Source organism: Anser brachyrhynchus (genome assembly GCF_964034855.1).
Source record: "Anser brachyrhynchus genome assembly, chromosome: 15".
NCBI classification, from domain to species: domain Eukaryota; kingdom Metazoa; phylum Chordata; class Aves; order Anseriformes; family Anatidae; genus Anser; species Anser brachyrhynchus.
The window spans coordinates 9,014,008-9,041,656 of NC_137733.1; the positions used below are offsets into that span (position 1 = coordinate 9,014,008).

General features: G+C 45.3%; 1 protein-coding gene across 19 annotated transcripts in view; it reads right to left on the reverse strand.

The window, feature by feature from the left end:
• Positions 1 to 27,649, reverse strand: part of LOC308178546 (uncharacterized protein) — a 169,912-nt gene that overhangs the window by 20,097 nt on the left and 122,166 nt on the right. The gene's annotated exons all lie outside the window — the stretch shown is intronic.

The following is a 27,649-nucleotide window of genomic DNA, read 5'->3' on the forward strand; positions in this document are numbered from 1 at the left end:
ATGGCCAGGCTGGAAAATAATTAAAAGCTAAGGAAAAATGGAAAGAAGAACGTGGCGAGGAACAGGACCTCGCCAACTCCGTTTGTTGAAGTGTTCAGTCTGGTTCCTGTCTGGCAAAAGTCAGAAACACAGGCTGGGAAATTCACTTAGTTAAGAAGAGAAGGAAGAGTAAGAGTAAGTAATTAAGGTTCACATTATCCTTTGAGTCTGGCATCTACTTAAATTAGCTCATTTGATCTCTACTTTCTCCTCTAATCCGAGTAGTTCTGAAAGCATTATTACAGGACCCAGGTCTCTGTTCTGCTTTACCTCTTGGCCCTCCTGTTTATCCAATTAATTTCTTTGCTATGTATTTTACATTCCTTTGTCTGCATTTACCAGGTCCCCTCCAAGCACTGTCTGATCTTTCTGCCTGTGTTCTCAGCTTCCTTCCCGCACAATGCATTTGGGTTTGGGCTTGTATATTTTTGGTAGAGGAATTTCCAAGGCTTTTCTTAAGACTGCTCAACCCTGTTTTGGTTATTTGAAAGCAAGGCAGTTTTCATTTTGCAGGTGCTGAAGGTCACCAGTGTAAGGGTTCAAAAGAGCAGCACCCTTGGGCTCTGCACTGAAAATCCTTTTTGTTCACCATCCTACTGCTTTCTGTGCGCTTGGGAAGGAAGCGGTCCTACAAGCCAGATGTACTCTCAACATTAAAACAAGACCCACTGGATTTTATTAGCAATTTTCTACTTTGTTAGCAATTTCATGCTGCCTATTAACATTTGGGTTTTTTATATATTGTTATCACTCATCATGAAAGGCTAATCCTATTAGCGCTTTCCGTATTGTATTACAGAAAACAAACAAGAACAGCACAGTTATTCCTCCCTGTGCCATTCCCATGTACTTACAGACCGCGTTCTCCTCACTGTCCACTCACAGCCAGCGCTGCCCAAGAGGCCAAGGCATGGCTGGTGGGAAGGTGCCACACCAAACATGCTCAAACGTGCAAAAACCAGAGAGGAGCTCTTTGCAGGCAGAGCAGAGTGATGCTTTTTCATGTACAGGAGCGTCCTGTTGAATCTAATCGGAAGTGATGTGTTTCCTGGTAGCATTTTTTCTTCCTCCAGTTACAAAACAATTTAATAGAAATCCTTTTGTTATCAGTTTTAGTATTTTTTCAATATTGCCAACAGCCAATACCATTCTGCTTCGGTTTGATTTTTAACTGAAACTTCAAATAGATTAATTTTAGTGAAATCACTAATGAAATATCTATTCTAAAATCTATCCTAATTGATTCATCCCCCACTAAATACTGTAAAACATTTTCTGCAAGAGACATTCATGCATGCAGATGCATCTACAAAATACAGAGTGCAGTATTTAAAATGGAAGCATAATATTCTTGTTCATTATGAGCAGGGGAATGTATGTTTTGGATATATATCCTAAACTCATCTTTCCCTTTTTTTCCCTTGTCACCCTGGAGTTCATTACAGGGTAAGAAGCAGTAGCAGCAAGAGATGTCAGCAGTAACGTCCCCGGGAGGTGCACCATGCTGCTCGGGACAAGAGCTGCCCGTGCTGCTCGTACCGCCCTGAGCCCTGTGCTAGTAAAGAAGTACGTGATACTGAAATGTCAGAAGACATATATATAACGTGTTGCAGTATCTCACAAAAAAAGGGCCTGAATGTTTGTCCTCCGCAGCAGGGCGAGTTTTCACCTTGCTGGTACATTTGCATTCACAACGTTTTTTAGGCTTCATAATCCTGTTTTTGCTTTCACATCTGGGACCACATTAGCCTGACTTCCATTTAATCCAGGGACTATCAAGAGAAAGAGAGGGGTACATCTTCTGCGTAGTGGCTGTGAAATTACCCTTATCCTTTGATATATTAAAATTGAAGTGCTGTAAATTTCTGTTGTCATGGAGATATTTTCCATGCCACGCCGTGATTGGCCGTCTGAATTCACTTTCCTTTGGGTTTTCCAGCCTAATTAACTGTTATATTTTTTTGCTGGTAGAGAGGAAAAACCCACATGAACGGTTTTTGGTCTGTGATTGCACCCCTTACAGAGCAGGCTTCATTTTCATATACTACTAAAGGCAAAATGCACCAGCTTGGCTTGTATTTATAGAGCAGAACTTCTGGGGGGCGGGAGGGGAACGCAGTAACGCTCACGAAGGAGTCAAGCGTTATTGGGTCTGAGCACACGGTTGGTATTTATATCTATAATGTAAAGCAGCAAAACCCTGGTTAAGCCTACACACTGCGTGCTACAAGGGCAGGGCACGACGGCGATGCGGGCGGTGAGGCCGTAACCGCAGGTGAGCGGGGCTGCAGGCAGAGCAGGCAGCAGAAGCCAACCGGGGCTCACCATGACCCTGGTGCATGGCACCCAGCCGCGGCACGGGGATCCCAAAAGACATGTGCAAACAGTTTGTCTGGGGCCAGGCAACAGAGGAGCACCTCTGGGCAAGGTCTAAAGCAGGCCAGTACCAATCACATAAAGAAGCACTGTGTTTACTCATGCCCGTATTTTCCTTCCCCCTGTGTCGCTGGATTCTCCAGACTCGTCTTCGGAGCCTAGGGATGAGCTGTCAGATTCAGAGAGTGGGCAATCCCACTTATTTTGGTTATATCCCCGTGCAATTTCAGCTTACTGGTATGCTTCCAAGTGTCAGATACAACAAGTTAAACACCCACGTTATCAGATGCTGTTTGAAGAGAATGACTGGGGTACAGGTTCATCCATACCCAATCCCCAGTGATTAGGTTGATAACAAATTCAAAGCTAATTTATCTGCTCCTCCAAGGTCTGCAACATGGACAGGCCTTGAGATCAGCTTCCCGTATGTTTTTCAAATTAAAGCGTCTTTGATGTACTTCCCTTCCTGCCTTTGAACATTTGGAGTCCATTGGTAACGAACTGAATGCTTTGGTACTAAATAGACTCCCTTCTCCTTCCCCCCAAGAGGATTAGCATCAGGTCTTAATTTGCTAATGGACTACAGACATCCATTAACTTAGCAATTAATTCAGTGCTAAAGTGCCTGTACGATGGAAACACGCTGAGTGCACCGGGAAAAACATTACATGTGATGTCTTCCCAGTGAGCATCACAGGGCTAGGGTAGAAAAGACAATTTAACAAAGAAATAGCGCATTTATTCCTCGTCTGCAGCTCTGTGTCTAATTACAGCATTTGACAACAATCCTACACTCGATTTTGAATTTTTGGATGAGCGTCCAGCTTTTTCCGTCTTTGAGAAATTAAGCGCAGCGCCAGCTCACGCCAGCACAAACAGCGGCAGCTCCCTCTGAGCTTGGCAGAGCACTGCCAGCAGTGGGGCAGGGTGCTGGCTCCCGTCCCGGCTGGCGAGCCGCGCCGCCGCGCCAGGAGCCTCGAGTCAACGTGAGCAGCTACAGCACCTCGCAGCAGCAGCGCGGGTGATTTCATGCACACCTCACCCTACCAGCGCCGTACGTCCGCGTTGTCCAAAAGCAGTCTGTCCTGCAGCTCTGGGGCCAGCAGCGCGTTTCGTTGCTCCCTCTAGACCTGCCTTCATGGGTGCTGGGCAAGGAGATGGTCCTGAGCGCTTGGGAAGATGAACTCCGCTTCTGCAAACCCCACCAGCGCTCTTACAAAGTGAAGCTGGGTATTCAGCATGCTGGCATGCCGCTGCTTTGTTGGTGTTTGTAAAAGACAGGACGGGTGTTCCTCGTGTTTCAGATCCCCTCTGCTGATTGAAATTAGCCGTCCTTCTGAAAATAATTGCTGCCAGTGGCGATTATTACAATTAAAATGTTTACTAATGGTCTGCAATGCCCAGACTAAACTAGGCACCGTGTGCCAGGTCACAGATGAACTTAATTAGAGATTATTTAGAAGCACGTCTTGGTTCATAAATTAAGCACCTTTCCAGCTCTGTTCATTTGTACGGTATCCATTGCATTCAGATGAGAAAGACAAAAGAGTAACAGAGCAGTTTGCGCTTACAGCTGCTCAAAGCACCGTGAAGCTGATCAGGAAACATTTTTTTAAATGCTAGATTACCTATTTTAGGAATGCACCAGCCAATTTAAATAAACACACCAAATTAATGAAGCATAACAATTACGTGAGTTCAGGGCTAGCTAACATGAGCCTTCCAATGAATTTCATGTGGCAGAGTTTAATTTGGATGGAGAAGCTGGGCTGCGAAGGATATTGCAACCTTGAAACAACCTGCACCAAGTTACTGTTGCTGGGTTTGTGGGTGCTGTTGATACACATCCATGTGGCTTTTATCATTGCTTGTGCTTTGACCCAAGGGCAAGAATACACCAGATTACCAATAAACTGATTGTTTTTACCTGGTGAAATGTTGCAGACAGTGAGTACGTACTGTGGTTCGATTATTAAGTATCAATAGGATAATGATTTCATGCTGCATTATCAGCATGAACAGGATGATGGGGGTGCTCAGGTCCCAGTGTTCCTGGTGTTGCTCATCAGTGACTGCTCAAGTAGGGTGAAGAATTACCGAGCTAGAGATACAAGCAACCCTGTTGACTGTTTATCGTGTACCTAAGGCAACATCCGTTGTGTTACGCCCTCCTTGGTCTCAGTATTGATCACAAGATGACGCTCCAGATGTGTAAATAGCTCATCTGCAAGAGGGAAAAGGTTTCCTGAGCTATGTTTTTGTTCATCCAGTGCCAGCTGAACAGCTTGGCTGCCTCCGAGCCAAACCGAGCGTGTCCTGGTGTGCTCCCAGCATAAATCCTTCGTGAACATCTTCACCTCTGAGCCCAGGCTTCCTTTTAAAAACAGGGACAGGAGTTGCACATGGTGTGGGTTTGTAGGTACACAGAAGAGGTGCAAATGCACCCTTTGGGTGGGGACGGAGAATTTTTGTTACTGTGGTCTTGGCATCATGAGCATTGTTTGTTAACATTCAGATATGGCCTCTGGCTTCAGACAAGGCATGGCAAAGGGGCTATGTATGCTGTTTGCTTCTCAGAAGGAGGCTCTGGGACGTGGTGCTGTGCTCCTTCACCTTGCTGCCTGTGGCACCTCTTCTGGGAGAGCCTCCCTGGCCATAGCACTGCCTGCTATTGTAGCCTGCAGGAGCATCCCCAGCGCTAGCAAGTCGCCCTCACCTCCTATTTATCAACCACTGAGTGCCATCCGACAGCAGGGGACTTCGTGCCCCTCTGCTTTCATGCTCTCCTCTAAGAAAAGGAGCTCACATCCCAAGCACATGTTTGACTTCAAAGCTCTTGTGATCCGCTGGTGACATACATACGTTAGAGTGGCAATCCACGTGTCGGTCAGAGCTAATAGTGGGGCTCTGCACACAGCATTCTCTCTGGCAGGAGCCAGTGTAGTATCAATATGCATGTGAGGGGTGAGCGTGTTTGGTACAGATGTGTTTACACAAGACGGGCTCAGGCAGGGACTTAGTGTTCTAGGTGGGAACATTTGGGATAACCTCAGAGCTGGTGCTACGCAGACGTGTTATCCACAAACAGAGGTGGAATAAGGTCTTCTACTGCTTTCCTTGCCCGTGTCTGCTTCTGGATCATGCCTTCAGATAGTTTTTAGAAGTTAAAATAAACATTAAAGGCGTCAGAAGCATTTTGAAAGCTGGCATCTTGGCACTTCTCTCTAATTCTGCCACTGCATCAACGAAGATGGGGTTTTTTCAAAGCACTGCTTCTTCAGTTGGAAAGAATGGATCAAAGGAGACCAGAGATGACTGATGCCTATAAATATCCTACTTAAATTCACCACAAACAGAAAGGAGCTGCATGTCGCTGTGAGCTGCGTTCACTCCTAATGCTACCAACAGCCCAGCCGGACTGGCATGGAGCGGGGCAAGGAAATTTCCCCTGAGGCTCTTGCTTCTGTGGTTTTAACGGGCTATTCTGGCACACTTTATTGGGTACCTAGTAAATAATTTTTAAGAGGTTTTATACAAGCATGAGCCAGCTACACTCAGGACTATAACTGCTTTTTTTTTGTTGTTCCAATCAATCGTCCATAAAGCTGTGAGCTGATGTTTACCTTCTTAACACACTTATCTGGTATTAATGGGGCAGGGGATAGAGGAAATGAAAAGCCCAGAGAAGATGATGCTACTGTGATAGACAAAAAGGAGCCTTTTTGTACTTTTTTAAATTCATTCTCAGTTGAGTGGGAAGTGACTAGTCTAAAGAGGAATGTGAGACACTTCCCAAGACACTCGGCTGGCTGTCGCTATATGCAGACAGTGCACCACCAGTCTCTACGTATGCAAAAAGGCATTGCACGTGGTACCAGCAAACAAACACGTGTCCTCATCCTCAGCTGTTTGTCTGAGGGCACCCAGACACATGTGAGCTCCAGTCCCAAGAAGAAATGCCCCAAAACGCCCACAAACACAGCCCCATGTGCTGTGACCTGCAGCTCCCCCCAGCCCACTGCACTTCATCACCCCACCACCTGCAGAAGTCACTAAAGTCTCTTTCCTTTGGCTTTGCTCCCTGTTTCACAATATATAGCGTTTAAACCTTGAGCCTCAAAGGCCAAAATTCCCCCCAAAACATCCTGAATTGCCTTCAAACACCACAGCTGTGTTGTCGGGTAAAACCAATGGTGCGATGCGGACCACAGCACGAAGGGCAGCAGAATGCTGCTCTTTGGGGCTCCTAACCCTCACAGCTCCGCTTCACAGCTTGCCCCCTGCGAACCGCGTGTATCAGTCGTAAGCCAAAAGCAGAAAACCTGTGAAGTTTAAAAAATCTCCCCCCAAAAGCTTTTCCCAGTGTTCAAGGCCAAGGAAAACAAACCAGCCTCACAGCATGCAGTGGGGAAGGGAACGGAGACCAAAAAAAGACCTCTTAATTAGAGCAAAATTCAATAAGCCGTAGGCTTGTTTTAAAATGAAAATGCTACCACGTTTTTGCAGTGGTGACCTTACTTTCTGCCTTGAGGATTAATACAAAGCACAGAAGCATTTGCAGCCGAAGTTTTCAGTGCAACTGCCTGAGAGCATGCCAAGTTTGGAAGATAACAGCTTTCTGGGTCAGGCTGGCGGTTTCTCACTGAGGTCTTGACTCATTTTCTTCCATTTTCTTTAACTGTCTAGCTCTGCATGGCTCACCACGCTCATTTCAGCACCCAGCCACATGGCTCCCAAATGTTCTATAAACATCGGTCACGTCCCACAGCTCCCCATGGGGACAGCACCAACTTTGCTCCCGCCCAGGTGCGACACTGAAGCTGCAAGCAGAGAGCAGAGCCAGGACTAAATCAGACTTAAATCAGACACTTGTTTCTCTTCAGACCCACTTGCTGTGTACAACAGTAGCTAATTTCAATACACCTGAGCTGAGTATAATTAGCTGAGTATATGAGAGATTATTCAATTTATTATGTAAATGAGATAATGATTTTCCTATGGGTTTGCAAAACATAGCAGGATGAGAAGGTGCTAATCTGCACTTCCAGCTCTCACCTGCCACCCCAATATTAATACAACATCTTAATATATTAGATGCTATATAAATATTATATTAACATTTGTATTAAAGCAATATGAATACTAATCTTATTTGCCCCCGGGACTCACCCAACCATACGCCTGCCTCCTCCCTAAGAGCCCGTTTGTCCCCACGATGTGCCCATGGGCACGGTGTGCACATCATCAAAGCACCCGAGGTGCCTGTGTGAGCTGTGATACCAGACTTTCCCCCGCCTCTCCGCAGCCCCATTCTGCTCAAATTGACAGAGATGTCCAAAAATCCTACTCCCTCACACTGGGCTATGCTTTAATGATCACACAGCGATGATGAAAGCTTTCTTGTCCAGCATCACTCAGCATGCTCCGCTCTGCCATTTGTCTATGGGGCCTCTCTCCTGCCAGCATTTAACGGTGTTCTGCATAAAGAGCTTTGTGGTACCTTGAGCATGGAAGGTGTTATTTACAGCACATTCTTACACTAGTTGACTAGGCGTGCACACGGGTGGATTAGGCTGTACTGTACCGGAGCTGGAGCAAAAATGATGCAGAAGACTGGAACAGAGGATGAGCATCTCCAAGCTTGCACCACTGCGAAACACAGCCACTCGGAGCATCCCTGAAAAGTCACCCAGGGACCTGCTTGTGGTGGCAGAAAAACAAAGCTTTGGTGCAAGAAAAAAAAAAAAAAAAGCTCAAAACCCATGACAATATTACAGAAGCAGGTGAGCAGACCTGAAGCTGTTCCTGGAGCTTTGATTATCATCCGTAAGGCTCTATTTGGAGGGAAGGTCAGAGATGGTGTTTTTCCTCTCCAGTTTCTATTACATGTTTTTCACATTTTTTCACATTTTTTCATGTGATAGTTTCTATGAGAACTGCACACCTTCCAGCCACTAATAGAAAAACTCAGATAATGAAGAGTACAGCTCATGATAAAAACTCTCCAAGAATGACCTAGCCCTAAATAGTAGTATTTTCTGCTTTAAAGTTCATGTTTGTATGAAAGTAAAAAAAAAAAAAAAAAAGGCTGATCTGAGAAATTGTAACTTCACTACAAATCACAAGCCGTGAAATACTGTACCTCGAGGTACAGTGGGACCATTTTTAATAAAGTGGGACCATTTTTAATATAAGATAAGGGAGCCATGACTTTGTTTCACCTGCTCAGACATGTCTGTGTGGCAGAGCAGCCTGCTGTAATGACTCCTTATTTCAGCTGTCCATTTGTCACAGCAGGTTTTCTCCCTGGTTTGGCAGTGCAGAAAAAGACCAGGGCTGGAAACTTTAATTCTCTGTTATTTTTTCCTGCCTGTAATTTGCAGATTCTCATGTTTCCTGGTATTACATGAATCCCAGCAAAAGGATTTACACCTCGCAGACTGTGCAGGTTGCTTCTCCAGCTGAAGTGCAGAAGCCCTTTCTGTGGCTGACAGATGCCCAGGAGCTGTTCAGGCATTTTCGGGATGCTCCCCAGTTCAAGGACAGCACACAGCCTGCACTGGTGCCACTGACATGGGAGAAGGCAGGAGGATAAAGCTTTTTACTAGGAATTGTTGTGAGTGCATCAGAGAACTGTGTCTGCCTCCCATTTGTACTGTGTGGCATGTCGTCTCCGCCAGCTCTGCGAGATCTTTGCACGGAGCTTGCAGTTATGCACATGAGTAGACACAAGACATCTTCATTGCTGAAAAGGTCTCTTACATACCCAAACAAAAACCTGATGTTCAGAACTACTCAGACACACTCTGAATTGCTTCTGTGGCCTTCCAGAAAAAGGATGAGGAAGGTATTATTTGCTTTCTCCCACCCTACCATATCTGTATTCAGAAGAGTGTGTCTGCTACGTTCATTAAGCCTGGCTTCTGTGGTTCCTGGGCAGCTTTGCCAAAGCATTAAGTCCGGGCAGCAGAGCTATAGGTAGTAGAGGCCACGGGTGTCTCTACAACCAGTGTAGTCAAAGCTCCTCTCTCCGGAGGGACGTGTGCTTGTTCATCTTTTTTTCACCTTCTAGGAGAGCTGGAGCAGTAACATGCTCTCTACTGTAGTCCAGAGGGAGCAAGGATGGAGAAGAAATAGTCTGAAAGAAACAGTCTGTAATTTTCAGAAGAAAATATGGGATTCGGGATCCCAGATGCTATTCACATCCTGTGGGATGTGGCTGCCCTGGATGCCTCTGGAAATCCTACGGCAGTACTCACTGTCTCACAGCGCCCAAGCAGCCCCCACATCTCCTCTGGGCTGTGATGTTGTTTGCTACACCTTTTTTCAGTGCAAACCATTTTCAGATCCTCTTGGGGACAAGCAGGGGTCCACCTTCTGTCTCAGCCCCTCTGCCAGAGTTCATTCTGAGGGTCACTGCCATTCCTCGCTACGCTGACACGTTTTCCAAGCTGCTTAATTCAGGCTCCTGGTAACAAGTGGTTGCCTTACGAGCACGCTGGGACTCAGCACCGGGTGTTCACTTTCCCTGCACAGGAGCCTCAGCTGGCAGGCAGCGTGTGGCTGCAGGCGGGGGAGCTTCTACAAGCAGAGACAAAATGCTGCTGCTAGCTGGCACTACAAAGCCAGGCTCAGATGGCATGTCGTCCCTTGGAGGTACAGAGATGAAAAAACCAAGATGTGAAGAACTTAAATATTTCATCACAGACTTTGCTCCGTTTTGTTCTTCATTTACATTAGTAACACACACTTTTAGGCTGCAAAAACACAGTGTTCCATGGTTGTCGTCTTCTCGGCTCAGGATGACAAAGAGCACCTACCTACTTGCACCCTCTACATCCCAGAGGTAATGATAAGCATCACCTAAGTGTGTCTCCACGATGAATGACCACGTCTACAGAGCTTCGCCGCCAGTCATGGGCCACGTACAGAAAGACCATCCCGGGATCCAAAGGCAGACTCTTCTGTAGGCACAAAGGAGTGCAGCTCGTGTCCTGAAGGAGTACCTCCGTGTGCTGCACTAGCAGGTGCTCTTTTCAGAGCATTGCATCCTCAGGGGAGGAAGGTGGCTGAAGGGCCAGAAAGGAAAGGGCAACGAAATCGGAGCTAATCACAGCAACTGGCAAAGGAGCTGCCTCAGAGAGGAACTGTTGTCTTTTGCAGAGGAAGGCTGGAAAAGAGGTAGAAATGTGAAAGAACAGCCAAGCTACTAATGAGGCAGGGAATAGCAACAGAATATAATAAAAGAGATAACTCCATAAAAAACTCAATCTCTCGTTTGAAATCGGTGCCTGAAATAGCAGTTCAACAGTGCATTTACTCCACCTTCCTAAATAATCCTGGGGAAAGTACTTTGTTCCCAACCTGCTTTCCAACCTGCTGCATACAAACATGGTTTCACAAGGCAACCAGCAGCACCTAGCTGAACGCTTCGCTAGTAGTGACTCCAACACCATGCTGGTGAGAACAGCAAATAGCAAACCCCCTTTTGACAGCAGGAGACCCCGGAGGAGGGCTCAGTATCTCAGACTGCGGAGGACCATTCAAAAATTAATATCAGTTAATTATTCGTGACCATTTTTACTGCCTCACTGAAACCTCCCTGAGCTCTCCTCTGCTGCAGCAGTGGCTAAGAGCAGAGCTGGACACTGACAATATCAACTTGCCTTGAGCAGGTGGCTGAAGGAGGTGACCTCCAGAGGTCCCTTTCAGCCTCTGCTATTTTCCGATTCTAGGAAAAATCAATTTGCTGTAACTGAAATCTAACTGTGAGAGCCAGGTTGCCAAATCCCAAAGAACTAAGAAGGGATTTTGGTTCCTAAGCCCCATGTGCTCTTTAACAGTTCTCTGACCATGTCTCAAAGGCCAGCGTAATTCCCTCTCTGCAGTGTACCCCTAGCGGTACCAAACTGTTCAGGCGAACGGTCAGTAAACTCCGCTGCTCGGTGGGCAGGAACCAGATGGAATGCTCGTATCGGTCTCTGTTGGTGCTGTGAGCGTGCTGCTAATTGCAGAAGTGATACAACCCAAAGTGCTAATGGGAGACTGTTCTGGCTGCAAAGTGTCACTGTTTGATGAAATCATCTGCAGGAGGAAATGCCTCAATTAATTTTTCTAGCAGCTGTTTACAGTGCAGTCCAAGAAGGCTGAAGCCTTGTCCCAGTGGTCTGCAGTAACGGCAAGACCAAGGCAGCAGCTTCGTAACCACCCCAAGTAACCAGCAGGTCCACGGAGGGCTATGGAGGAATGTGGGCTGCAGGACGGGTGTCCCCCTCTCCGCTCACAGAACCTGGCTCTGTGTCTTATGTGTAGCTGCCATTTCATTGTGCACACCCAATGGGGGAAGCCAAAGCTCATGCTGTAGGACTTGGAAAGTGGAAAACTGAGCAGCTAAAGAGCTTAATGAGATCCCCGAGAGGGTATGGTGTCCTGGTGGGTCACCTTATGCAAACAGCCTGCTCAGACGGTGCCTGGACAGGGCTACAGCACCAAATAGTCCAGGACCCAGGCAAGGAAATGGCTGTTTTCGAGGTAATTTTTATTTACTTCCTATATATTTTTGAATCTTCAGATTACACTGGGAAGATAGTTTACAGACCACAGTTTCTCTCCCCATTACCACATTCTACACTTAACGCTCACTGAGGAAAAAAATACCCACAGCAAAGCACCTCATGTAGCACACGCGTTGGGCATATACTGTACTGGAGAACATCCTGATGTTCTCATGAAGGTTTCCCGGTCAGTATGTGAGTCATTTTTTGCTGGTTTTTAGTTTTAAGGTAGAATGGCTTAATGTACAAGTAATAGTTGCTGTCTCCTGTGACTAATCACTGCCTGTGACTGCAACATGCACAGCAGCTGTCAACGTGTGCCGTGAAATAGGAATTGCTATTTCAATTCACTCAGTAGTCAACAGCTACTGACACCAGCAGGGTCAAGGAAGCACCGAGTGCAGAGCTGACCGAGAACGCTGACTGAATTGACTGAAGCTGGTAACATTAACTCGGATGTCCGCACGTTTGCAGAATTAATCCTGATGTGCAATAGGCACCTTCAATTCCCACCAACTTCAAGTTGCGCAAAGGCATGGCAGCTCCTTCAGGGACAGGCTCAGAGCCTGGCTGAGCTGGGAACTTCTCACCCCACCAAAGTGTTTCTGCTGCTCCCACCCAGTGAAGGAAGAACTGCATGGTTACAAATCTAGAACAGGTAAAAAAATTGCACCATGTAGTCCCCACAGCTGAACAAACACAACGTCTGCAGGAAAGCATCAGATCTCAGTGTTGAAAATGACTGGCATGGTGCATTTCTCCCGAAAAGGATTTCTGTTCTGCAGCAGAGACTACAAGACCAGAAGTTCTGTGTGTAGAGACTGCCAAAACACTCTGTGTGCATACACACAACCCTAACCATTAATGCCTTTTTAAGAACCTGGCACAAGGATGTCACAATAGGGTGAGCTACCAATTTCCATAATCCTAAATCACTTCTTCCACTGGGCTTTGCAGGACCGAAAGCTGCCCACAACTGGATAAAGGGTGACTGCACCCTTCATAAATATTGTCAGCAGAAATGTCACGAACTGATAGATTAATCTGTCTGAATTTAAGAAGGATTAGTACAAATCTTTCTTCAGCCCGTTACTACACAAGTGTGAGCCCAACCTCTCTGGGTGCTCCAAGACATGCAGTTGGCTTTTGTTGCAGGCTTGCTCCCTGTCCCAGGAGCCACCCAGACCAGGGCCAAACCTCGCCCAGGTTCGCGATGGGTTTTGGGGCCAGAAGCAGATGTGCTGAATTACTGTGACAGCCTCATCTTGAGGGGTTTCCAGGCAGGCTGGAAGCAGAAATCAGTGAAAATCTGGTGAGAATATCTGCCTGTGTTGGAGTTTTCAGCCTCGTGTTTGGAAAGCAAACGTGGTAAGATCATTTGGAAAAAAACTTAGAAATAATATGCATGACACTTTCTCTCCTTTCCCTCATACAAGTCCCGTAGCTTCCCTCATTTCAAATCCGCCTTTTGTTCCACTTTCTCATGGAGATGCTTTCCCTCCTGGCTCTCCTGAGCCCTTCCCATGCAGTGTCCAAATTCACCACTCCCTCTGGATCCATCTCAATCTGGTTAGATCTGTTTTTTCCCCACGTGGCACAGAACATTTCAAATGGCCTTTCCTCACCTTTTCATATTATCCCTCTCCCGTTGTTTTCAAAACTCAGGCAAAACCCAAACTTTTGCTATAACTTGAACTTTTCCAGTTTTCCCATTTCTGTGTGTTTCGTGGCTCAGCTTAACCCATGGTTATTTCAGTCCATTTGGACTGGACATGGAAACACTTGGATTTTCCCATAAAGGTTACCTGCCTTCTTTTAAAGCCACCTCTGGTAACAACCAGCAACATTAATAAAGTATTACTTATTTCATTTCTTACTGATCAGGACCTCATCAGCGCAAAACCTGAAAACAAATGCCACAAAGCTGTAACAAAATGATGGCAGAAATGCATCCAGAAAGAGCACAGCTCATGAAAATAAATTTTCAGTAGGGACAACCCAACAAATTCTGGAAAAATAAAAGACCATAAGACTACAGACAAGAAAAGAAATCTTAGACCTCCTTTTCTGATATTATGAGGTTATGAGTGAATTAACTTGGCACCATTTTCTGGAATGAGCAATGGGGCAGGCTGAAAAAGACTTCGCTGTGGTCTCTTGGCACGAACACTAAACTCTCAGCAGATGAACCAGAAAAATAGAGGGTGGGGGGTGGTGTCTCATAGAGCACGAAGAAAAATATCTGACCACTTCTTATTTCTGTTCAGCGCCACGTAGACAAGATGCATCACACAGACACCTCCTGGGACAGCGATACGCCCTGCTGAACTCACTGGGTTTACACCACGAGCTGGCTCAGCCTTCCTTTTGCCCTGTGGAAAGATGAGGCTGACCAAAGCTCTCCAACCCAGCTGTCTCCTCACCAGTAATAGAAAGTGCAGACAGCCAGCGTGAGTCATTTACGAGGCTGATGTAACAGTCTGGAATAGTCCCAGGCTTTTCCCGAGTGAGGCCTAAGAATCCCCGCGGCAGTGAGTGCTTCCATGGCATCGCTCTCGAGTTGTTCTTGGAGGGACACGAAAGGTTCAGGCTAGACAGGAAAGTCTGTTAGAGCTGAAAGTGGTTGTGTACGGGACACCTTTGGGGACTGCTGGGCTTTCCATGGCCTCAGCATCAGACCGTGAGCAGGCAGTAAGTGCTAACCTGCTAACTGGGCTGAATGAGAGGAGAAGGCGAGGAGGACACGTGGCAGCTGCCTGTGCTGCTCAGTGCTTGCAGTGCCCCAGCACCTACTGAAAGCGAGGAGGAGGTGTGCTGGGCCAGCCGTGGCTGGGTGCTCTCGTGTTTTCAAGAGTTTTGTTCCTGTAGGAGAAAACCTGTTGTGGCTGGTGCTGGGCTCACGCCCATGGAGGCAGCCAGCCCAGCGAGGGTCACCACCCAAAGAGGAGAGAAAACAGAAGGTCAGGGCAGGTAAGGGGAAGACTGCAAAGAACTGAGAAGGTGAAGGATTAACTAACATGACAGCAAGTGTCTGCACCATAGAAACACCTTAAGTACTGCCTGTTGGTTTTGTTTGTTTGTTTGTTTGTTGTGGAAAACAAGCCAAAAAGTTTGAACAGGACCGAGAAAACAATTGCTTGCATGAGGCACATCATTTTTGGAGACACACACCATCAGTCCCTGGAGGACCAGGCAACACCCAGGCATTCCTGTGCAAATTGAAATCATATTTCATGGACATATGAAAGAGATTGGCCCTGGGGGAAAAAAAAAAAAGAGAGAAAAAAAAAAGAAAAAAAAAGAAAGCCTATCTTAGCTCTTACATGAATAGTCCTTGATGAAGAAGAGGAAGAAGATGCACGATGCCTGTGGCTGAGCTGAGATGGGCCCAGCCTTTCTCCCAGCCCCCCGAATTGCACACCCGTGTGCACACTGCAGTGTGCAGCACACGAGGTGTCAGGCTGTCCATCCGCAGTGACAGGTACAGCGACACCACCATGGGATGCAGTCACTTCTAACAAACCTTACGCAGCCTGCAAACCGCTGCAGTTACTGCACAGACTGCCATTAGTGTGACTCAGGAATTTAACCCTCACACTCATCCTTAGCCAGAGAACTCAACAACATTAAAAAACAAACATGCAAACAAGTAAAGCTCTGCCAAAATTCAACTTGCAAACAAAAGTCAGTTGACATCCAAGACAAATTCAGGCATGCAATGAGCAGAAAGCTTGCAGTCCGGGTGCTTCATGAAGCCAGGGAGACGTGAAGGTCTTGTGGGGCTACGAACGTTTTCTCTGGGGCGTTCCACCCCAGTGCAGGTCTCGGCACTGGCCATGCCAGCTGGCAGCCGACCCGTAGCCAGCCCCAGCCTCTCGCCTGGCCAAAACCTGCAGGCAGGGAGGCAGAGCTGAGGCTCGGCAGGGCCCAAGCAGCAAGGATCTGCGACGTGGCAGGGGTACGGCCTGAGACTGCAGGGCTGGGCCAGGGCAGGGCCTTCACGGGGACGCTGCCAGCAGGCTGGATGCTCCACCACCGGTGAGGTGGAGACAAAGAGTGGCCTGCTGCACGCAGCAGCTCGTCAGTGCTTTTCACGGCAGTGAGATGCCCTGGGCAAGGGCAGACCTTGGGAGAAACAGAGCGGAAAAGCTACAGAGAAAGCCCAGGGAGCAATGCCTGGGCTCAGGAGGGATGAAGAGTTACAGGGGGATCCTCAGCTCATAGGTTTTTCACTTACAGAATCTGCAAATTTGCGAGCATTGAAGTGAAACCAGGCTATGAATGGGGTTGTCCCACTTAGGCGAGGTGAGATTTTGCATCGGAGAGGCTGGGTAGTAAGAAGTAAGGCATTCAGAGAGGTAGCTGCAAGTGCTACGTGTCTGTTTTAGGTTGCTACAGGGTTTTGTTCTTTTTTGCTCTGCCAGTTAAGTTTCTCGGTGCCTTTCACTGCTTTAACAACAAGAAGCCAAAGAAACAAACGCTCATCTGTATATCACATCACACCCTGCTTCCTTCACAGAAACATACAAATTGGTATTCTCCCTTTGAAACATCCCCAAAGAGCTACCAAACAATTCGTACCCCTCTTCCATCAGCCTCCATCAAGTGTAAAGTCAAGCAGATGCCGCAGACTGCACATTTCCCAGCACTGAGATTAACGTTTGGTGTCTTAAGTGCTTCCAAGAAGCCATCAGAAATTTTCAGAAGCTGCCCCTTTTCCCTTGAGGAAATTTCAAGGGAATCCCAGGAAGTTTTGTAGTTGAGGCTCTACCATAAAGCAGCAATTATGTGAATGAACCACTACAGGAAGCACCTTCAAAACCAGAGGTTGGGAGCTCACGAGTAGGCATAGCTGAAGCTTCAAGTGCTCTAAAACACCCTTCGGGTTATTTTCCTGCCATCTGGTGGGCTTCAGGCTTGAGAAGCGCTAGGAAATGGTCAGTGGCTCCCTCCCAGTCCATCTGAACAAGCAGGCAGTAATCCAGCAGGAGGGCAACATGGCTGGTGAGTCTGCTAGGCTGACAGGTTTCCAGGCATGGAATTCAGGAGCGCAGAGCTCCCCTCCCCTGTGCTTTCCTTGGCAGCGTAATTTGTGCTGTCTCAGTGCCATGGACCTCTTCCCATGGGTCTTTCTTGGGACCTAGGAAACAGTTAAATACCCATGCGAGTAGTGCCCTTGGCAAGTGGCTGACACCTGCCCTTCAGAATGCATGCCCCGCTCCTGCTGGCAAGGCAGATCAATGTCTAACACAGCACCCTGACGGTGCTGTTAATAAAGATGCACAGAGTAAACAAGGGAAACATCTGAAATGGCAAGGCCATGCCATCCAGCTTGCTCCTCGGGGTCTGAGCTGATTTGCAGTGAATTTATGGCAAGAGTTGTAGAGATGTATAAATAAGGGCTCCATCCTGGTCTCCATCTCAGCCTCACGTCTCTGCTTTAAAAATCACCTCTTCCATGAATTCCCCCTTTTAATCTCCCCAACAATAAGTTCTGCACTAAATCCCTGAACTGAATTAGCTGAGTGTTGTGCAGGCCAGACATCCCACAAGCCTGTACGCTTATTGAGACAAGCGACACAGCTAATGCTTTGCCTCGCAGGCACCAGGCACTTTAAGGAGTTTATTAACACTGGTAAATAGTAAGGTTTTATTCTCTGCATTAAGAATAAACAAACCTCCAAAGATTTTTCAGTTCAGGGAGTTATCCAGACATCTGGATGCTTACTGCAGCTTCTCCAGACTTTGTTGGCAGGTACACTGTGCTGGAAATCATGAGATTTCCAATGGATTTTTGGTTTTGCTCCAACTGGAAATACTGCAAGAGAAGTTTTTCTTTCCAGGGTTTCTAGTCCATGTGCAGGGTGGACTCAGCATATAGAGAGAGGCATGAAAAGAAAGCCTTGATTAAGAAAAGCTGCACAAATATCTGTACTTCAAAGGCATCTTTTCAGCTTGGGGTGATGGTTCTAATTAGTTTCTAATGAAGCGAAGCTAGTGAAGTCCTACTTGGTGGGAATGTTTAGATGACCATCACAGTTAAGAGACAGGGATGCCAAGGAGGTAAGATCTGCACCAAACACGTGTTTCTGATCAGCTGTTGTGGGCGATCAGTGTCTGAATCACCCAGTTTTGAGCAAGAGCTTATCTCAGTTTCTGAGCCTCTCTTATTTTCCAGCCTCCAGGCCTCACTCAAGGACACATGTGGGGACTGTTTCTGCCCCCTATTTTGCAACATCAGTGGAAAGTGAGGAGGAGACAGCTGCTCTGAGTTCAATGGCATTTTCCCATGACACCCTCCAGCAAAAGGACATAGGGAAATGGATCAAGGGAAAGGGAGAAAACTACAATGGAAGGGCAAGGCAGAGATCCAGAAACGCTCGTGTGACAAATAAGGGGAAAGGAAAAGGAGGAGGAGGTTGAGGAGATATGGTTTGAGATAAAGGGGGGAAAAAAATAAATACACACACATGGCCTCTTTCCTCCAAAATCAGGAAAGACAGAGCAAAAGATAAAGGCCAAATCCATATAGGGGGTGGTAGGAGACAAAGCAAGGACAAACTGTAGGAGCAAGGGAAGCATCACCAAAGCAGAAAAAAAAAAGTGCTACTCAGTGAAGAGGAGATGCACCTCTGAGACACCACCTGTGCTGCACTGTTGGTTTAGTAGCACCACAAAGCACCCTGTTACCACCACGAGTGGGTCAGCTTTAGCACAGCTGCAGCAATTCAGTAACAGCCCTGCTGGAAGCTGGTCCTCCATACACCAGTCGGACTTGTAGAAAGCCTGCTCCCAGTGAACTCATTAAAACCAGGATTCCAGGAACACAGATTTCACACATTTGGAAGAATTTTGCATTATATTTAGTTTCATCAGCATGGGATGAACCAACAGCAGGTTTCAGCAGCTGTGGGCTCTGAAAGCTGTGAACACATTTATCAGCGCATTGCAGGACACAAAGCACGCGGCTGGCACACACTCAAGGTCACCAACAGGTGATGATGCAGACAAAGCCAGACTAGATGTCCTGCCATGGCCTCTCACACTTCCACTGCGGCACGCTCTTCCACTTGCTCTTCACCCACAGCAGGTCAGGGGACACTGCTTGTGTCCATCAGAACAAACAAAGGCAGTGTAATTTCTTTGAAAAGCACTGCCTGTCGATGTCATCTATGGAAATTACAGGTACTTGGCTATGAAGGGGTGAGTTTTCCTCATGGAGTGAGCACAAGGAGCTGAAGGTAGGCAGAATTTTCGTTAGGGATGCTAGGTGTTGTCAAGTCTGCTGTTACTTCTGTATGCTTAAAGGGACTAAGTGTAAAATGCTATTTGCCATAAAACATCTCCAAAACTTGAGCTGATTCACTCCAGAGAACCATTCCCAACATGTTTTAAGACTTCCGGAGCTATCAGAATAAACCAGAATTCATTAACAGAGAAAATAAGATTGTAATTAATGAACTTACTGAAATAAGGAATCAAGGACTACACAAGAAAGGCTATGCATCACTTTGCAAGATATTCTGTTAATCATCTAACTGGGCAGCAATATTTTCATTAATAATTGCACTAGAAAGTGCTGATCACAATACTTAATAAATCCAGACTGTTAATTCTACAGACTCTATCTCTACTCTGAGACGTATATACAAAAAATCCATCTGGTATAAGGGGAGGTTTGGAGTTGTGTCCTCAGAGATCAGAAACAAGTTTTCACTTTTGCAATCTGACAGTCATAGGGAGGGTTGGGAACTCACCTATGTTCTTTCCCTGTCTTCTGCAGAAGGTTCAGGCCAAGTGGTGTTTTTAGTGACAACTCCTAAGGAAGGCTGATTTTGAAATCCCAAGAGGGGAACACTTATAATGTGAGAAATGCAGTAAGTCCATCTCTTGCCCTATTCTTTGGAGCCGTCACAAAAGGCAAAGGAGCACAGGCATTTCTGCTCTACACCGTCTTTTAGAGAGACAGGGGACGTCACAGCCACAAGTTGCACCCGTTTCTCACCGGTGGAGAACCAAGAGTGGAACAGTGACAACTCGTGCCATGGTTGCAGACAGAGCAGTTCTCCTGCTCCTAGTCCTACAGCGACCATGACCACAGAGCAGATCAACAAAGAGCTACAACCCGAGACGACAACCCTGGAACTGCAGTAGCCAACAGCCAGCTCTTGCATTTCCCAGATATAACTCACCCTGTTAGCACCTCCCTACGAAGAGGAGACATGGGTGTCTGCCCAACCCTAGACGGGGCAGCAGCAAATCTCCTGGAGGGTCCGCAGCCAAGCCCCAGCTCAGGAGCTCAACCTGGCCCCACGTTAACTGGGGCTGGGGGACAACAGCACCAGCAGCCCAGCACCAGCAGCCCCCCTGGTGCCTTGGCTGCCTGGTCTGAGCTCTCTCCTGCATGTCTCAGCTCTCTTTTCCTTGGCACCCTCGTCCAAACCCTAATCCAGCCCCTGCGCTGAAATTTATGGGAGGGGAAAGCAGCAGTCAGCTGGCCAAGGAGCAGCCTTCCTGCACTTTGGCAGCCCCCTCCAAGCCCACACTTACCATACGTACTGGCTTTTGTTTTCTTGGATCCCAAACCCAGTGGAACTTCAATAATTTTTACGTGTTTGGGATCTGAACGTTTTATCAAGCCTTTATAGACACATCTCAATCCAGACATATGGAAAAGCATGATCCAGACTCGTTCTCACTTCTAGGCCAAGTGAAAGCTCCTCTGCTTTGCCTAAAACACCTTAATTTTATTTCAGCTGTGCTATTCATCCAGTCTCATTTCTCTCCTCCTTGTCACTTATTCGGGACTTTTTGACTTTGTCGATAAAAGCAGTAGAACAGTCGCACGGAGTCGTGAGGTCTCCAACTGCCTCATATCGGAACCATTTAATTCCTCCATTTGATACAAACACCAGGCTGTTAATATGCCAAGTGCAGTGCTTCGCTGCATCAACTTCTTCCCTGAGTTGCAGACGTACTTTACAAGCAATGGACCTGTAAGGTTTTGTTTGGCGACACTGAGATGTAATTTTTGCCCTTTTGTCTTTCTTGCTCTTTTTCTCCCCACAGATCTATTTGCTAAAATAAATTGAAACTGGGAAAAATAATATAAGGCACAATTTATACTAGATATATCTGCAATTACTAACTCTGAATTAAACATATCCCTTCATGAATAATGAAGCAGAAATAGGCCAGAGGAAAAATGAGATAAGATCTTCAATCCATGTATTTTTAATTGCTTCATTATCTAAAATTTGGTATGAATAGCAGTGGATACAGTTTGCTGTTAATGCACAAAAAGAAATGAGAATTTCCAACCAAATCACAAAAGGCTATCAAAAATTAATTTTGTGTGCTGTGATCATTGAAAATGTAAGTGATTTTGTGGCAGAGTGACATAAAAAATATCATTTATATGCTAATAATGAACAAGTCATATTTTTACATTTTGATGCAAAATAAATTTTATTTTCATTTTAATGAAGTGTAATGAATTATAAGCTGTTTCTTTTTATCTTTAGGTAAAAGCTGGAGGACAGATAATGGAGGGCTGACAAAAAGACCGTCCCCGAATGAAAATAGGACGGAGCAGAGCACGACCCTGATTTCAACCAGTTAAACTTCACCACTGACTTTGCAGCCCATGGTAGATGGGTGCTTTTTAGACCTGAGGTGTGCCCTGTGCTCTAACAACACACTCCATCACGGGGCAAAAAATCTGAAAACCAGCCACACTGGGCAGAGGAACCCAACATTTATTTCATACAAGACGGAGCAGCCTCAGAAGGGGGTCTGGCACGTACCCGGCCACGCACGTGAAGCAGCTCTACACTTGGGGATAACTTCCGTAACTGCAGATGAAGCCAGCAAGGGTCGTAAGGTATACTAGATATATTTGCAGTCCCTAACTCTGAATTAAACATGTTCTTTCATGAATAATGGAACCAAAAAAAGGCCAGAGGTACTAAGGAAACTGATCCAAAGCCTATTAAAGCCAATGAAATGTCTCACATTGATGCATACCGTATTAATAAATAATTATGGGATGGGACTTTTTTGCAGTAATTCTTAGAAGCACTAGACGTAGTCAGGATCTTTATCACTCCAGTTGCTGCGCACAACGAAAGAGATAGCCCTGTCCTAAAGGCACTACAATGTAAGGATAAGGCAACAGATAGCAAGCTGGATAACAGTGGCACAGAGAACCCAAACAAACCACGAGATTATTGTGCTCGGTAATTACATGCAGCAGTCTCAGCATAGCAGCTGCTCCAACACTTCTGAAACTGTTGAGCATGCACCGACACCAGCTGAAATCAATAGGTATCGCAAACATTAAGCATCCAGGAAAACCTTGCTCAGCTTTTTACAATGAGCCAACCACAATGAAAAGCCACTTCTGAAACTGTTTATCCTGTTTACTGCTCCCTTCTCCCACCGAGGGCTTCCCTCAGGCTACCTGTGCCTGCCTCAGTTTGAACATGACTCTTTTTGCACCTCTCTTGCATGGAGGTTGCCCACACATGATCAAATTCTTGGTTCAATTCTCTTCTTGGGGTCTTCTGCCTATTCTTAAAAACAATCTGTCGCAAACTCTGAAGACCAAAGTGCTTCTGGATTCCAATTTGTGCTTTCATGCACCAAAATACTTTTAAAAAGCTCATTCTAAATAAGTCCATCTCAAGAAGAGCTCTTCTGCTTATTTGTACTGGAATAGTAGCAGTAAGACATTAATATTTATTTGTCAAACTTTGCCATGAGAAATAACAAGCCCAGACTAAATCTTGGCAACAGGACAAGCAGTTAATGGACGTGAATTATAATACAGGAAATTCTATTAGATATTAGGGAAAATATTTTCACCCCGAAGGTATTCAGCTATTACAACAGGAACCCAGAGAGGGTGTGGGATCGCCACCCTTGGACACACTCCAAACTGGACTGGAAAAGCACCCTTCTGTGACTGGACCTCCTTTGAGCCCTGGATTGCGCTGGAGACCTCTAGATACCCTTTTAAATATGAATTACTCCAACACTATATGTCAGGGAAGTTTACAGCCATTGCAATGTCACAAGAATGACAGATGGGTCTTATTGCTTCGAATTACCTTCTGACTCCTGCAGGCCTCCTACACAAACGCTGTATCAGAGACTACAGCCCTGAGACCCCGCCTCAAGGGAAACCTCCTTTCACAGTGCCACAGCCTGCACGGACTGCAATTCCCAACAGAAAATGTGCTGTCTGACATGGTCAGGGAAGGCATCGTGCCTCTGGGGACAGCAGCAGAGCTGGGCGAGATCCCACCAAGGAGAAATCACCATCAGCAGCTGACCCACAGCTCTCCACTGAGCACGTCCTCCCAGCCCTGGGGACTTTGGCCCTCCTCTGTGCGTGAAGCACATCGTGTTATTTGTGCAAATATTTACTTGTGTATTCATTATTCTTTGCAGCAGTTCTACTTTTGCTACTCCTCTATGAATAATGCAATTAATGGGGGAAAAATGCAGGAAGTAGCATTTTACCTGTGGGTTGTGCCCTTGGCCAAGCGCTAGGAGAGGCAGGTGGTGATTAATAGCACTGCAAACCCTGCTCACATGTCTCACCGAGATACTTGGGGAATAACCTGGGTAAAATTATGAAATAAATGAAGGTGCACTGAAGAAATGCATTATTGAAACCAGCGTCCACGCTCAAAAATAAAATAAGACAGAGTTATTTGGCAGCCCAAGTTAGAGTTCCTTGGTAGCTGATTCTCTAGGTTGATCTGGCCTTAGCACCTGCATGGGATTTCACTTGGAAGGGGAGTATCGGGTTGGAAGAAGACAATAGCAGGATCTTTTTCAGGCACTACCACTAATGCAGCTGCATCACATTTTATCCTGCCAGTTGAACTGGTTTCAAAATTAGAAAGCCATCGCACTCACAGTAAATATTTTCCTAATTCTTTACTGAAATTGTGATAACACAGATCTCCCACAGAGCTGTCCAAAAAATAAATAAATAAATAAAAAGATTGAGGTGAAAAAAGGGGGCAGAAGTATTAGATTTTGCCCCAAAATTAAGATGTCTCAAAGTGTTTCTGGTCACTTTGATCCATCTTTAACTTAAAGTCTAGCCAGCGACTTTTTGAATGAAAGAGAAATGTGTAAGCTGCAGCTAACAAGTTCTAGTATTAAAATTAGTTTTAGGAATTGAAGGGAATAGCATAGCATGGAAAAAACACGTGAGATGACAAAACTAAACCTAAAAGAAACCTGATAACTGGCAAATATTTAGAAAAAGAAAGAATCTGTGATAATAAGGCATCAGAGGAACATGTAAAGCAAAGATGACAAAGAAGGAGCTATAAAATATTTACATGTAAAGAAAATTTCATTCAGAAAGCAACTTTTAATCCTAAAATTTGAGAGGAATTTATTACCAGTTGTATTCAGTGATGAACCTGCTCATCAAAATACAGAAATAATGCAGTAGCAGTCATGTCCTGGAGAAAAAATCAGGCACAGGAGCTGGACTGGAAGAAACTGACAGATGCAACCTCTTTTTGTGATAAAATAAACATGTGAGAGGAAGCTTATTTTGTTAGTGTATTGATTGCAAATCAGATCAACCAAAAGGGCTTTTACAGAAGCAGATGTTGGCCAATACACATCCAGTGCTAACAGCAAAAAAACTCAAAGCACCACATCTCACCTCTAAAAGCAGGTCTTGGGATCAGGGACAATTCCTGTCCTTTCCTTGTGGCACTTTGATGTTCCTAGATTGGGTGTCATATAGAAAGATGTGTTGAAGTTCAGCTGCAAATTATTAAGGCTGAAGAGAAACCCTTGGGCAGACAGTATACAATTATCAGAACAAAGGAACTCATCATCTTCAAATCAGGGTCATGGAGCGGCGTGGTGGGCGAACACCTATTTTTGCAAACCCAGACTGATTCCAAGTCAAATACAGCAAAAATCAGGTGCAGAAACCCATGGAGTAAACATTAAGACTCTATAAAGGCTGAGACAACTCAATAGCCCAAGGTTTTCATAGCGTGCCCTGCCCTCCAAGCTCATCCCAAACCAGAAAAGACTGATGAGGCCAGTGCCTGCAACACTGGTTTAGCTAATAACCCAGAGGTTATTATTAAACCTGGAAATTATTTATGTTTTGTTTTAGTGCCTACTTTGATTTTTTCCTTGAGCCAAACGCTAAAATTTCCAGTTGCTACGGGAGCGAATAGTTTAAGACCTCATTTGCAAACTCTGCTTTGTTTTTCTCCTCATCTCCAAGACATATACAATACTTGCACTGCATCTGACAAGATCTCTAACACAAAGCTTTATTGCAAATCCTATTGGTTTAATGTAATTATGTCAATTAATTTGATAATTAATTTTAAAAAATGACAAGAAAAAAGGAGTTGCACAAAAGACCATCTAAATGAAGCTTGAAGAGGAATGGACTATGTTTTCACTTTTGGAAATTTGCATAAAAAGGCTATGTAAGCAATAACAGAAAAATAACAGATGTCTACAAGAAAAAAAAATGAAGAAAACAGAGAGATCAGAATAAACACAGTTCCACTCAACCAATTAGAAACATTTGTTTGGTCCAACAAAGAAGCTTTTACAAGTCTTAAAATTTCTGTTTTAGTTATTGTCCTAACATAGTTGCTGAAAATTGCCCAGATTTTTAAGGATTTGTCCTAATCATATAAAATTGTACCATCATTTTCTTTGGCTGTTACTGTGCTCAATAGCGAATCTAGCCAACAAGAGACATGTAAGTCTTAATCATGCTTCAATAAGAAAGACCTACAATTCATTTCTCAATGAGACATAACGAGTCAGATAGAAAGTGACTGGCTTGTTCACATTGTTTGGGGAAATTCAAGTACTATAGATTTTCTAGAAGCTCTACATACATTTTTGCGAAAAATAATTCTGTTATTGTATTTTCTGTCTTTACATTTTTCCTCTTCTTTTATCATTGTATTAAGGTTTGGATATTTGAGAAACAGAAATGGGGAGAGGCAAATATCTGCCCTCTTGGCACACTTCTGTCTGTTGGCATTCTGGAGAACTGTGGTCAAGTCCTCTGGGCTACATCGGGCCCCCTCCCTCCACTGACTGCAGCAGCACTAAGAGTAATTGAATTAAATCTTCCTGAACAAATCTTGCTATCAGATTAATGATGGTTTGCTCACATTTCAGCTATCTGCAGGCTACACAGGCAGGAACTGACCCTTCTGAGCTAGAAGTCTCAGGAGCAAGCAGGACTTCCAGGACCACAGGCTACAGCTGCCCCTATGCTCATGCAAAAATTGCACAGCCTGAAGCAGGGATCGAAACGTTCCAGGTTAGCCATACCTTGGCATAAACGGTCCATAGAACTGATGAATTTAGTAAAGCCTACCTTAGGACATAGAAGTGAAAAAAAGTTTGCATGAAGCCTGATCCTTTCCCGATCACCATTCAGTATATCCTCCTCACCAAGAACCACCTGCTCACCTACTGAATGCTTGCAATGGTCATTTATCACATCCTGCGCACGCATGGACTGAAGCCCAGAAATGAATCCAAAACAAGAATGGCAGGAGGGAAAAAAAACCTTCCCGTCCTGCTGCTCTTTCATGTAGCACACACAAAACCTAACCACCACGTTCTTCAGATGACCCTGAAAAGTCTCTGGCATCTCATCACCCTGCACTGATTGTTGGTCCAATGATCACCCACGCTCCATGAGTTTTCATCTAAAAGTTTAGAGGAAAAAAAAAAGTGAAGCCTGTTGGTTTCATCTTGTGTATTGTTACGAGGTTTATTATTTTTTTTAACTTTAGTCCAGCATGAAGAAAATCAAAGGGATATTTTAATGAACACATTTTTTTTCCCCCTGTAAGACAAGACTTGCTCTGTGATAGTATGCAGAAAGTATTGGGTGATAGATCTGAAAGGAAGGTTAATGAAGTGACAGGATGGGTATTGCTGTGCTGGCACCAATCGTGCCCTTCCAATATACCTCCATGATCAGATGGCTCCACGTACAGATTGGTTCCTACAGTCATTCAGTCAACAGCAGTGTTACCTTGGATGACGTGGGCATCTTAATTCACTGGCAACTAGACTGAGATCTTGACTTGCTCTATGGTTTGTTTTTTTCAGCACATAACAAATCACATATGATGGATGTGACTTCGTGTCCATAAGGAGGGCCTGAAGTTGTCCCTCCTCCAGACGTGCTTTGCTGCGTGTTACCCTACTGGTTTTCACCAAGTACTAGGCGCAGCAGCTGCATCACCCACACTACCAAAGAAGTTCATTTTTCTCTGACATGAAAAGTTTGGCACATACAGAGCAATACAAAGGCCTAACAAGAAAAAAAATCCAAAATAATGACTACTTCTCCAACTGCATGAAATCAGTTACGAAAGAACGTAAAAGTTAAGAGATGTTGATGCAAAAGGCCAGAATTCATTTTACATCATTTGAGTCTGCTCACTTTTGGAGAGCATTGTCTGCAGATTTATGATTCACCAGATAGCTCTAAGGCTGTCTAGGCAGTTTGGCAACAGCCTCCGAGATTGTTATAAAAGAGAATGGAAATCGAAGCTGAAGAGGATGCAGTAAAGTAATTGGATTATTAACTGCTTCCATTCTGAATGACATGCAGGTGCATCCAAAAAATGTTCTTT